Below are 12,569 nucleotides of genomic sequence, written 5' to 3' on the forward strand. Positions count from 1 at the left end.
ACTATTCTGAACTTATAAGAGACTGTATCAGAGAGATTGGAGAGAAACCTGGTTGCATGTCTGGTCACTCTCAGAACCCAGAGAGAACAACAACCAAAATCTAACAGCACACACAAAAACTTCCCTCCCTCAAGATTTGAAAGTATCCTGTCCCCTGATTGGTCCTCTGGTCAGGTGACAGCCAGGCTCACGGAACTTGTTAACCCTTTACAGGCAAAAGAGACATGAAGTACTCCTGTTCTATTAACCCTTAACTATCTGTTTATGACAGACCCCTTCTATTCATAAAATGCAGTGTAGGATGGGGACCTAATCATACATTTAATGTTTCTCTATATAGCTGAGTAAAAATAGATACACTAAGAGTTCATACACACTGAATAGTCATATACAACCTAGAACTGAAATGTACAAAAATGTATTTTATGGCTGGAACTCAACATTTTTATCTCTTCTGCCTCAGGCTTGTCTGGAAGCTCAGATTCAATCTCCCAGCAATAGTATAAATGAAAAACATAGACAAATTGCTTATGTTATTCCATTCATGGCTCTTTCCAAATTCTACTGGTTAGTGTTGCTGAAAGACCAATTTTTAGTTAATTTCCATTATGGCACTTTGGTATTTGGTGGCAAATATAAAGCTCATCATACCTACCCTGTGGTTAAATTATAAGATTTCAAACGATTGGTTGCTAAGTAATTGAGAGAATTTGGTAGTTATTTTGAGATACCAAAGTGTACCAAGGATTGAAACATTTCAAAATGGAACACTTTTCAGTGGGAACAATTTATCTCTTCAACAACAGAGACAGAGAAAGCATATAAACAGTCACATAAACAGCACTCCCTCTCCCATCCCCTTTCAAAAGAAGTCTAGGGAGGGTTTTTTTTTTTTTGTATTTATGAGCTTTGAGGTTATATGTTTATTCTGTCCATAGGCATGTATGTACTACTAACATTGCTTCAATGAATTTGCTTTGCCATAGTACCTGCCAGAGACAATGCATTGTGATGGAGATTTTAGTCTCCTCTGCAATGCCTGTGGTGACAATGTTAATCTTTTAAGTAGCCTTAATTGCACTATTTATGGTGGTACTGTGAATAAACACAAAAACAACATCCAATGAAGCAGAGAATACAAAACAAGAAAACACAACCAAGAAGCAGCTTGACAAGGAGAGACTCAATTAGCCATTTGGATGGGGAAACAGGCAGCATCTAAATGACCATGACTGAGCTGTCACTGACTACTTTGGAAGAATCCTTCTTGACTTAAAAACCCTTCAATGAACCATAATTTTAGCACTTCCTCCTCCTTCATAGTTGTGTAAATTAGCCCCTCTCCTAGATGAATGAAATGCCTGTAAACAGCTGTGAGTTTATGGTTTGCATGTCAGTGAAGTCCTGAAGTGACAACTTTGTATGCATGTTAAAATGTCAAGCCTTCTCCTGAGAATTCTAAATAGCAAATAAAGTTTTCCCCTTGAGGTTTGTTATACACCAATGAGCCTAAACTTCTCCCACATTTCACCCATCTCTGTCTTTGATGCTCATGAAGGACAAAACCATGTCATTCTGATGTTGAAGCATACACATATTTTGCCAGGAATTCGTCAAGTGCAAGACTGAGGGTGCACGTTCAAAGTCACTAGCCAATTCCTTCCAACAAAATCAATGTGAAATTTGGATTAGCATGAAAGCACTGTTTGATCAATGCAGATACATTGAATGGTCTTAATAGGGTCTTGCTCCATTTTTGAACGGCTCATGGAAAGGGCTACTTAAAAAACAAAAACTCAGAAAAACAATCATTCTGCAGTCAAAGCATCAGGTGGAGATTTCAGATGTTTCCTATTGACACTTCTCCAACATCTGATGTGTGTGTTTGGGATCCCTGCTAAATACCAACACATTCTGACTGACAGTTGATGCTTCATGCATCAGACTTTTCCTCCTTTAAAAGACTATCTATTAACTGTCTATTAACCAAATAAACTAGACATGATATGACAGGCTATGCCTTGGCTCCCAATTTCTATAACATTTAGAGATATCTAGTTGTGCTGGTATTGTCAGGCACTAAAGATGTCTGTGTGAAGTTCACAGGTTCTCTCCCAAGAACTCCCATTAGCTAGCCAGCATGACTGACTTCACTATACTGAAGAAAGGTCTCTCTGTTCGAATTTCAGAAATTCTCCTGTGTAGCTGGCAGGCATACAGCATTACTGGCAGTGTGTGAGGAAAAAGTTAGAGCTAAATTAAAGGAAATCTTGCTAATTAGGGCCCGGTCCAGCATGGGTGAAACCAGTGGGAGTTGAGGGCATTCAGAACCTCATAGCTGGCACGCTGCATCTTGCAGGATTTGGCCTAGAGAGAGACAGAGGAAAGAGGAGCAATAGTAGCAAATAATAATAATAATAATAATAATAATAATAAAACCCCACAAGAACTATTTCCCTGTTGTCTCTTTCACCTCCTTATTTCACAACAGATCTTTCAAGGAGATTTGGGTCATGCTTTATATTGCCAGTGGTAAAAATCATTGTCAGAAGCAATGTTAGGACCAGTGCCGTAATGACGGCAAGGCAAGTGAGGTACTTGCCTCGGGCATGGAAAGTGAGGAGCGCAGAAAGTCTCTCCTTCAGTGGCAATTCGGCAGCAAGTCCTTCCCTCTGAGGGACCCGTTGCCGAACTGCCGCCGGTCGTCGGCAAGGGAAAGGGGCGGCACATCCAGCTCTTCGGCGGAAATTCGGTGGCGGGTCCTTCCCTCCGAGAGGGAAGAGCCAGACGTGCCACCCCTGTCCCTTGCCTCAGGCGCAGAATTCCCTAGTTACGGCTCTGGTTAGGAACCATTAGTCCACAGAGGAAAAGGTAAAGGGGAATTCAGAGCCTTTAACACATACAGCAATTCTGCTGCAGGACTTGTAAAGTGACTCTAGTCTCTGTCTATTAGATCAGCAAGTTTTCCAAAGGACTGTGACACGCTATGTAAATCTTCATTTTGTTCAAACTAACTTGCTAGTGTGTGTGTGTGTGTGTGTGTGTGTGTGTGTGTGTGTGTGTGTGTGTGTGTGTGTGTGTGTGTGTGTGGAGAGAGAGAATGGTAAGCATTCATTATACTGATATGCCTGTGGAACAGGTATTATTCCAAACGGCTTCTTTCCTGTGTGCAATAAAACTGAGTGCCACAGAGAAATGAGTCCATTTCACATAAACAGCTGAATCGGATCAAAACAAGAACCACCTCGACAAGCAATTTGTTCCGCAGTTGTTTTTCCCCTCCCCTTTCCCAGTTTGATGGCTGCTGCTCAGAGCACAAACAAAAAGGTGTACTGCCGGGCTTCTAGCAGGAGATGAGAGATACTAAAATGGAGGGAGCCTGGGAGATACCACTTTCAATTTCAATTACCGTTTCCAATTGTACTACTGACAGATTAGATTATCCTAACTCTTTGTAGGCTGGTTATATGACTAGGAAAGCAGTAAAAGAAGTCAGGCAAACAGCACAGGAAGGATGCTAGGATGTATGCAAAATGCCTCTAGCCAGCTTTTAAATACATAAAGCAAATGTTTTCTCAGAACTTGGGAAATCCCACGGGTATTCTTTTTAAAATGTTCTCTGTGGTTACAATATGTCAATAGCTCCAAGCAGCTGCAGTTAAATACAATTATTTTTTTGAACAGATGAAGTCCTAAATTCACCTGCAGTTCACTAAATTAAACTGGAGATGTGATGCATGAAGGAGAATACCCATTAGTATAGTTTTTTCAAGTGTATGGGGACTAAAAAGAGATACTTCGGCTGATTTTTCATGTTTTCTTGATAATCTAATAATGAAAAAGAGTAAATAGACCTCTTCTCCCAAGGTATTATGACCTATACATAATTTTTCATCTATACAACTGAAGATACTAGGTAACTATATATATTTACAGACAATTATATAGTGAAACCCATGAAGCTTGTTATTACCAGATGTCAATAGCTCAATTGGCTTCTGCTATGCTGAAAATTAATCAAAGCTTTGCTATACGGATATTGATTAAATCACGCATGGAGGAAAATTTACATGGATGCTTTAATATGAAATCAAATCAATTAAGGAAGTGTCATGACAACTGTTCACACATTATGGATTTGATCCAAGGGCCACTGACATCACTAAGACAATTCCTAACGGATTTCGGATCACTGATTGAAACATCAATCCTGCAAAGAGCTTTATGTAGGTGGACCTTTGCACCCATGCACTGCTCATTAGAGGGTCATGAACTAAGTTTATAAAAGCAAACTTTTTTTAATTGCTTATATTATTAAACAAACAATTCCAAGATCAATGCCCCCACTACAATATCAAAGAAATAACATAATGGCTGCTCCTCCATTATGAGAACTCTGCCCTTCTTCCTGGAGAAACATTTCATATACATTTACTGAATAGATGAACCCCTCCACATTTCTGTTGTTTTTTTAAAAATGTCCTGATCCTGTTAAACAATTATCCAAGGCAGATATTCAGAGACATGCTTGCTTCTTCCTCATCCATACTCTCTGTTTACTCATGTGGTGATGAAATTGGACCAACTCCTGACATGGCCACCAATTTAGCATTGTCATCCTGCCCCTCCCAAATTCACACAATGCACACTGGCAGCCCTGGCAATGGATAGGCATTAGGAGGTAGGCTTGGGATAGGGCCTGTGTGTTTCAGTGTGTGTCATCCCTTTTTCTGGATCCACCTGCTTCCTCTTTCTTAAATTCTGTCTACTTCTGGAATACCTGGATCAGGTGGCTGTGCAGGTATGGGTGCCAAGGTAATGGTACTTTGAGGAAATTATTTGGAGTCTAATTTGGGAACAAGAGAAAAGATGACAATAATAGGATGCACAGATTTGAATTTATGAAACCACACTGATTTAAACCGGAAAAGGTTATAATGTTACGAACACAGAATTCTGATTTCAATTTGTTCCAAATCAAGTCAAAAAGTCAAAATCTTGAAAATGTTCATGAACCATAAAGAAAAGAGAAATCAGTTCAGGTCCGTGGATACATTTTGTTTCAATTTTGATTATTTTTAATTTTACTTTTTACTCTAATTAGCGTAAATTTCTAAAAGAAAAGTTGTTTCAAGCTGAAAAGCCAGACTTTTTCATTTGTTGAATGTTGAAATGGGATGTTCTGATAATTCTGAAACATTTTTTCCAACACTTTTTTGAGTCAAGAAATTTGTTGGAAACTGACTCTTTGCCACAAAAGATTTCAGTTTTGACTAATTGGGATTTTTCACTGAAAAAATATTTGGTTGAAAATTCCTGACCGGTTCTGATGAACAAGTTAACTAGAACTGAGTGAATCCTGTTTACAATAATCACTTAGAGTTCTGAATAAATTTGCTATAGTTGTGTTCAATTCCCTTTTTGAGGTCCCTTTGTATAAACATTTCAATTGATAAGTTGTTTCAAGACATATATGGTGACAGAAACAGCAAATTTTAAACATATTTTGCAGCATACTTATGGGGAAGTGAATTTGCAATTGGTAATCATGAATTATCAACAAGAACATGGGATCAATGGGAATCAACCAAGCAAGAGAAATACACCATGTTACTTGCCTGTCCAATTAAATAGCTCACAATTAAAATTCTGATAGTGTGGTATAAATCTGGTTCCTCTGACATCAAGGGCAACGGGGTTTTGATTTCACCCTGAATATTTGCAAAAAGCACACTTACTAATGACCGGAGCTCACTGGGAATTTGTTGGCAAAACTCCTATTTTTTAAAATGGAAAATCCTGATGCATCAAAAGGACCTAAGGGTCCAGGATGGAATTTCTGGTCAAGGAGAGACACCTACCTCAGAATAGCCAGTTGGTTAGAGTACTCAGCTGGCATGGGAGATACTCAGTTTCAAACCCATTTTCTGTCTGATTTGAAGCAGTGACTTGAAACAGGGTGTCCAACAACCTAGATGATTGCCCTAAGTCAGTGGTTCTCAAACTTTTGTACTGGTGACCCCTTTCAATAACAAGCCTCTGAGTGCGACCCCCTCCCAAGAAATTAAAAACACTTTTAACTATATTTAACACCATTATAAATGCTGGAGGCAAAGTGGGGCTTGGGGTGGAGGCTGACAGCTCGCAACCCCCCAGGTAATAACCTGGTGACCCCCAGAGGGGTCCCAACCCCCAGTTTGAGAAGCTCTGCCCTAAGTACGGGATTACAGAGTCAGTCTCTCTCTGGTCCAATTAATATTTAATTACTCATATAAAGTGGAACAGCTCAAACAGGAAAGATTAAGACTGATTCCAGAGTCTGGTGCTTGCCATGGATGTGAGAGATCCAGGTTCAATTTCCTTCTCTGAATGAGGGAGAGCTGAGATTTGAACCTGGGTTTCTCATATTCCAGCTGAGTGCCCTAACTAATTGTCTATTCCAGCATGAAAATCAAAAGCTATCATTGGAGAGTTTTAAGAGCAGGTTAGAAAAACATCTGTCAGGTATAGTCTAGAACAGTGGTCCCCAACCTGGCACCCGTCAGGGCATCTATGTGCGCCCGGGTACTGTCCAGCAGACGAGCATCCGCCGAAATGGCGCTGAGAAGCATCATCATCCAGAGGCATCGCCACCGAAATGCTGCTGTTTTTCAGCGGCATTTCGGCGGCGACGCCTCTGGATGACGCCGCTTGCCAGCGGCATTTTGGCTGCGACGCCTATGGACATTGCCGCTTCTCAGTGGCATTTTGGTGGATGCTCATCTGCCAGCCACAGTCCTCGGTCGCTCGTCATTCGGCGCCCGCCGGACGAAAAAGGTTGGGGACCACTGGTCTAGATAATCCTTAGTCCTGCCGTGAGTGCAGGGGTCTGGACTAGATGACCTCTCGAGATCCCTTCCAGCCCTATGATTCTACGATTCTATTTGTGTTCTGATGCAGGACATTTTTTTTAAAACACCTCCATTTTTCTCCTGAATTCAGACAGCCCTAGTAATGAGCTACAGACCAAGGTTTCTATCTGTAATTGGATCTACTTGGGTGTTGCAAAAGACACAGAATTATTCACACAAACTGTTTGACCAATATTTTTGAGTAATGAAAACAGTAATTCTGAAAAAATATCATATTCTGTTCATGGACATTGGAAAAAAAAATGGATAAAATTCATTATTTATTATGAATAATTTGCCTGGCTCTAGAAACACCTTACCCATTCCAATCCTTGTTGGAAACAGCTTTCAAACCTCAAATTTTGTTTATATAAAATATGAAATCTGTGTTCTACTTAGTCTGAATGACCCAGTTTCCCCTTTACCTATTACATAAAACTTAATATCGCAACGTTAGGTGTAAATATACTTCTCCTAATTAGGTAGAACACTGAAAAAAGGGGTCTTTATTCTTGTGGCTAAAAGCTACTAGCACAATTTTTCATCCACAGCCGCAAATAAATAAAGAAAAGACAAACTCTTCTGACCCCCCAGCTCTGTAGTGTCTTGTCTGTCAAAAACAATTCTGTTTTTCTTCTTCTTGCAAATAGGCAGAGCTGATTTTTTTCCAGTCATTTCACTGTGGCTGTTTGCTAATGTTACTGTCAAGCCTTCATGTATTTAGTTTACTGCTTTGTTTTCAGTAGCATTATAAACGCTGCCTTGCTTAGAAATTGAAGCTCTCCATGCCACGAGAGTGATTTTGCTCAGTTTGACTCATGTTTGATACATCCCTTCCTGGTGACCTACCTTTCTTTGACCAGAGCAATAGTATAACTCACAGAAGATTCACGCTACCTACTTATATACCTACATATATATAATCAACCATAATACTGGTAGTACCCTGAGACTGCGGACATTCCAATACCCTTTTTGTTACAATTTTGAGAAACTCTATGGACAGATGCTCTCCCTTACACACTTACCAACCATAGGTCAGGAAACCACAGTGGAACCTACAGGAGCTGAACCAGTGTAAATTTACATATTGCTGCTCAACGCAGCTTCATTAGTGACAAACCTCACGATCTGCTAATTGGGAGTGTTTTACCTTGATCAAAAACTCAGCACTTAGGCATTGCAGGATGAAGGGAAAGCAAAGCATGCAGATTTCAGAGGCGTTTGAACTTGCTGCCACATTCGCTTATCAGTTCCTTCGAAAAAGGCGAGTGCTGTCTCTTGATGCCAGGCTGAGGATGTCATGACTAGTGACATTCACACAGCAGCTTCTTAGTATTGGAACACAATATTTTTTTTCCTTCACCCTCTGGTGTGCTGGCTAGTCATTAGGTTCCCTGTACCTATACTACAGCAGGCATCATGCCAGCTGTGTGTTTCTGTGCGTGTGTCTGTGCCAGCTGTGTGTGTCTGTGCGTGTGGAGCTGAATCTGAAAGCTGAAGCACTGTGTGCTGACATTTAGGGCATGTCTACACTATGGGATTATTCTGATTTTACAGAAACCGGTTTTGTAAAACAGATTGTATAAAGACGCGTGCACGTGGCCACACTAAGCACATTAATTCAGTGGCATGCGTCCATGTACCAAGGCTAGCGTCGATTTCCGGAGTGTTGCACTGTGGGTAGCTATCCCGTAGTTATCCCATAGTTCCCACAGTCTCCCTCGCCCCTTGGAATTCTGGGTTGAGATCCCAGTGCCTGATGGGGCAAAAAACATTGTTGCGGGTGGTTCTGGGTACAGCCTCACCCCTCCCTCCGTGAAAGCAGCAGACAACCGTTTCGCGCCTTTTTTCCTGGGTGAACTGTGCAAACGCCATAGCACAGCAAACATTGACCCAGCACAGATCAAGACCGCAATCGTGGACGTTGTAAACACCTCGCGCATTCTCGTGCAGTCTGTGCTGAACCAGGACCTGCAAAGCCAGGCAAGGAGGAGGAGGAGGCGGCTACGGCAGTGCAGCAACAAGAGTGATGAGGACATGGACACAGAATTCTCTCAAACCGAGGGCCCCTGCACTTTGGAGATCCTGTTGGTAATGGGCAGGTTCTAGCCATTGAATGCCGATTTTGGGCCTGGGAAACAAGCACAGACTGGTGGGACCACATAGTTTTGCAGGTTTGGGATGATTCGCAGTGGCTGCGAAACTTTCGCATGCATAAGGGCACTTTCATGGAACTTACTTGCTTTCCCCTGCCCTGAAACGCCATAATACCAAGATAAGAGCAGCCCTCGCAGTTGAGAAGCAAGTGGCAATAGCCCTCTGGAAGCTTGCAACGTCTGACAGCTACCGGTCAGTCGGGAATCCATTTGGAGTGGGAAAATCTACTGTAGGGGCTGCTGTGATGCAAGTAGCCAAAGCAATCATTAAGCTGCTGCTATGAAAGGCTGTGACTCTGGGAAATGTGCAGGTCATAGTGGATGGCTTTGCTGCAATGTGATTCCCTAACTGTGTGGGGGGCGATAGATGGAACCCATATCCCTATCTTGGCACCGGAGCACCAGGGCACCCAGTACGTAAATCGCAAGGGGTACTTTTCAATGGTGCTGCAAGCACTGGTGGATCACAAGGGACGTGTCACCAACATCCATGTGGGATGGCCAGGAAGGGTTCATAATGCTTGCATCTTCAGGAACACTACTCTGTTTAAACGGCTGCAGCAAGGGAATTACTTCCCAGACCAGAAAATAACAGCTGGGGATGTTGAAATGCCTGTAGTTATCCTGGGTGACCCAGCCTACCCCTTGATGCCATGGCTCATGAAGCCATACACAGGCAGCCTGGACAGTAGTCAGGAGCTGTTCAACTACAGGCTGAGCAAGTGCAGAATGGTGGTAAATGTGCATTTGGCCGTTTAAAGGCGCTCTGGCGCACATTACTGACTCACTCAGACCTCAGCCAAGCCAATGTCCCCTTTGTTATTGCTGCTTGCTGTGTGCTCCACAATCTCTGTGAGAGTAAGGGGGAGACCTTTATGGCGGGGTGGGAGGCTGAGGCAAATCTGCTGGCTGCTGATTATGAGCAGCCAGACATCAGGGCGATTAGAAGAGCACACCACGAAGCGGTACGCATCAGAGAAGCTTTGAAAACAAGTTTCATCAGGGGCCAGGGTACGGTGTGACTGTTGTGTTTGTTTCCCATTGATGAACCCCCCCCCCCCCCCGATTGACTTATTTCCTGTAAGCAACCCACCCTCCCCCTTCGATTACAGCTTGCTTAAGGAAATAAAGTCATTATCGTTTAAAAATCATGTATTCTTTATTAAAAAGTCATTATAAAAAGACGGAGAGAACTGACAAGGTAGCCCGGGTGTGGTTTGGGAGGAGGATAGGAGGGAAGAAAAAGGCCACTAAAAAAATTTCAAAGTAATGACAGCCTTTTGGTTGGGCTGCCCATGGGGGTGGAGTGGGTGGGTGCACGAAGCCTTCCCCCACGTGTTCTTACATGTCTGGGTGAGGAAGATATGGAACATGGTGAAGGGTGAAGGTGGTTACATAGGGGCTGCAGCGGTTGAAGCTCCACCAGATGTCGGAGGATGTCAGTTTGATCACGCAGCAGCCCCAGTGTTGCATCCCGCCACTTCTGATCTTCCTGCCGCCACCTCTCATCTCGAGCATCCCTCCACTCCTCACATTGGTCCCTCCTGTCCTCATGTTCACTGGCATCTTTCCTGTAATTTGCTACCACGTCCTTCCACTCATTCAGATGAGCTCTTTCATTGCGGGTCACTTCCATGATTTCCGAGAACATTTCATCTCGCGTCTTTTTTTTCTGCCGCCTTATCTGTGATAGCCTTTGGGAGTAGGGAGGCTTGAGAAATTTGCAGCTGCATGAGGGAGGGAAAAAAGAGATAGAAGTATTTAAAAATATACATTTTACAGGACAAAGCTTATACTCTTTCACGGTGAACAACACTATTCACCTTACATAGCACATGTGATTTCACTACAAGGTCGCATTTTGCATCTTAATATTGAGTGCCTGTAGGAATGGCCATCTCTGTCCCCTTAATTAAATTCCTGAATTTCAACCAGGTTACCATGAACGATATCACTCTCCTGAGGATAACACAGTGAGATAAAGAACGGATATTGCTAGAATGCCAGCAATCACCGGGACCATATGCAGCTAGGCTTTGTCATGCAATGATACCAGATTACTTGCTACATGCATGGCGTGGTCAAGTGTCCTACCATGGTGGACGGAATAAGGCTGCCTTGCCCAGAAACCTTCTGCATAGGCTTTTGGAGTACCTCCAGGAGAGCTTCATGGAGATGTCCCTGGAGGATTTCCGCTCCATCCCCAGACATGTTAACAAACTTTTCCAATAACTGTACTGGCTGCGAATGCATCCCAAGTCCTCACGGCAAATCAATCATTAAAAAAACACTTGCTTTTAAACCATGTTTTATATTTACAAAGGTACACTCACCAGAGGTCGCTTCCATGGTTTCATTGTCTGGGCTAGTGGCTTGGGAGGCCTGGGAGGGTAATTCTGTCTGGGTGAGAAAAAGCTCCTGGCTGTTGGGGAGAACGGAGTGCTGTGTGCTCTCTGCAAGCTCGTCCTCCTCTTCCTCCTCCTCATCTTCCCCGTCCACAGAATCCTCAGTCATGGCTGAGATTACCATCCTCACCTTGGAATCCACGGACAGGGGTGGGGTAGTGGTGGCGGACCCCCCTAGAATTGCATGTAGCTCAGCATAGAAGCAGCATGATTTTGGCCCTGCCCCGGACCTTCCGTTTGCTTCTTTGGTTTTCTGGTAGGCTTGTCTGAGCTCCTTAACTTTCACTCTGCACTGTACTGCGCCCCTGGTGTGGCCTTTCTCCATCATGGCCTTGGAAATCTTTTCAAATGTTTTTTCATTTTGTCTTTTGGAACGGAGTTCTGTTAGCACAGAATCCTCTCCCCATATAGCAATCAGATCCAGTACCTCTCGTGCGGTCCATGCTGGAGCTCTTTTTTGATTCTCAGGGGGAGACTGCATTGCTACCTGTGCTGATAAGCTCTGCGTGGTAACCTGCGCTGGTGAGCTCTCCATGCTGGGCAAACAGGAAATGAAATTCAAAAGTTTGCGGGGCTTTTCCTGTCTACTTGGCCAGTGCATCTGAATTCAGATTGCTGTCCAGAGCGGTCACAATGGTGCACTGTGGGATACCACCCGGAGGCCAATACCGTCGATTTGCGGCCACACTAACCCTAATCCGATATGGTAATACCGATTTCAGTGCTACTCCTCTCGTCGGGGAGGAGTACAGAAACCGGTTTAAAGAGCCCTTTATATCGCTATAAAGGGCCTCGTTGTGTGGACGGGTGCAGCGTTAAATCGGTTTAACGCTGCTAAAATCAGTATAAACACATAGCGTAGACCAGGCCTTGTAGAAGGGGTGGCTGCTTCTCTCAAGCACTGTTATGAAATATGGAAATGGCTGGTTTTGAAATGTGACTTTGAAAGTGTCTCAGACTAGCTTCTTCCCCTTCCCTTCCAGTCTTTGATCAAACACATTCTTGGTAAATCTCATTATGCCTCCCTTCATCTAAGGTAGTGGCAGTAATGGGAGGGCAATGAGGGCTATCTCTCATCAATATGCTCCCAGAGGATCCACACAAATTGGGTGATT

General features: G+C 43.2%; 1 protein-coding gene across 2 annotated transcripts in view; it reads right to left on the bottom strand.

Moving 5' to 3' along the window:
* The window catches only part of MACROD2 (mono-ADP ribosylhydrolase 2), a 1,360,465-nt gene that overhangs the window by 12,804 nt on the left and 1,335,092 nt on the right, over positions 1–12,569 (bottom strand). The window lies entirely within an intron of this gene.

This window comes from Gopherus evgoodei, chromosome 3 (genome assembly GCF_007399415.2).
Source record: "Gopherus evgoodei ecotype Sinaloan lineage chromosome 3, rGopEvg1_v1.p, whole genome shotgun sequence".
Taxonomy (NCBI): domain Eukaryota; kingdom Metazoa; phylum Chordata; order Testudines; family Testudinidae; genus Gopherus; species Gopherus evgoodei.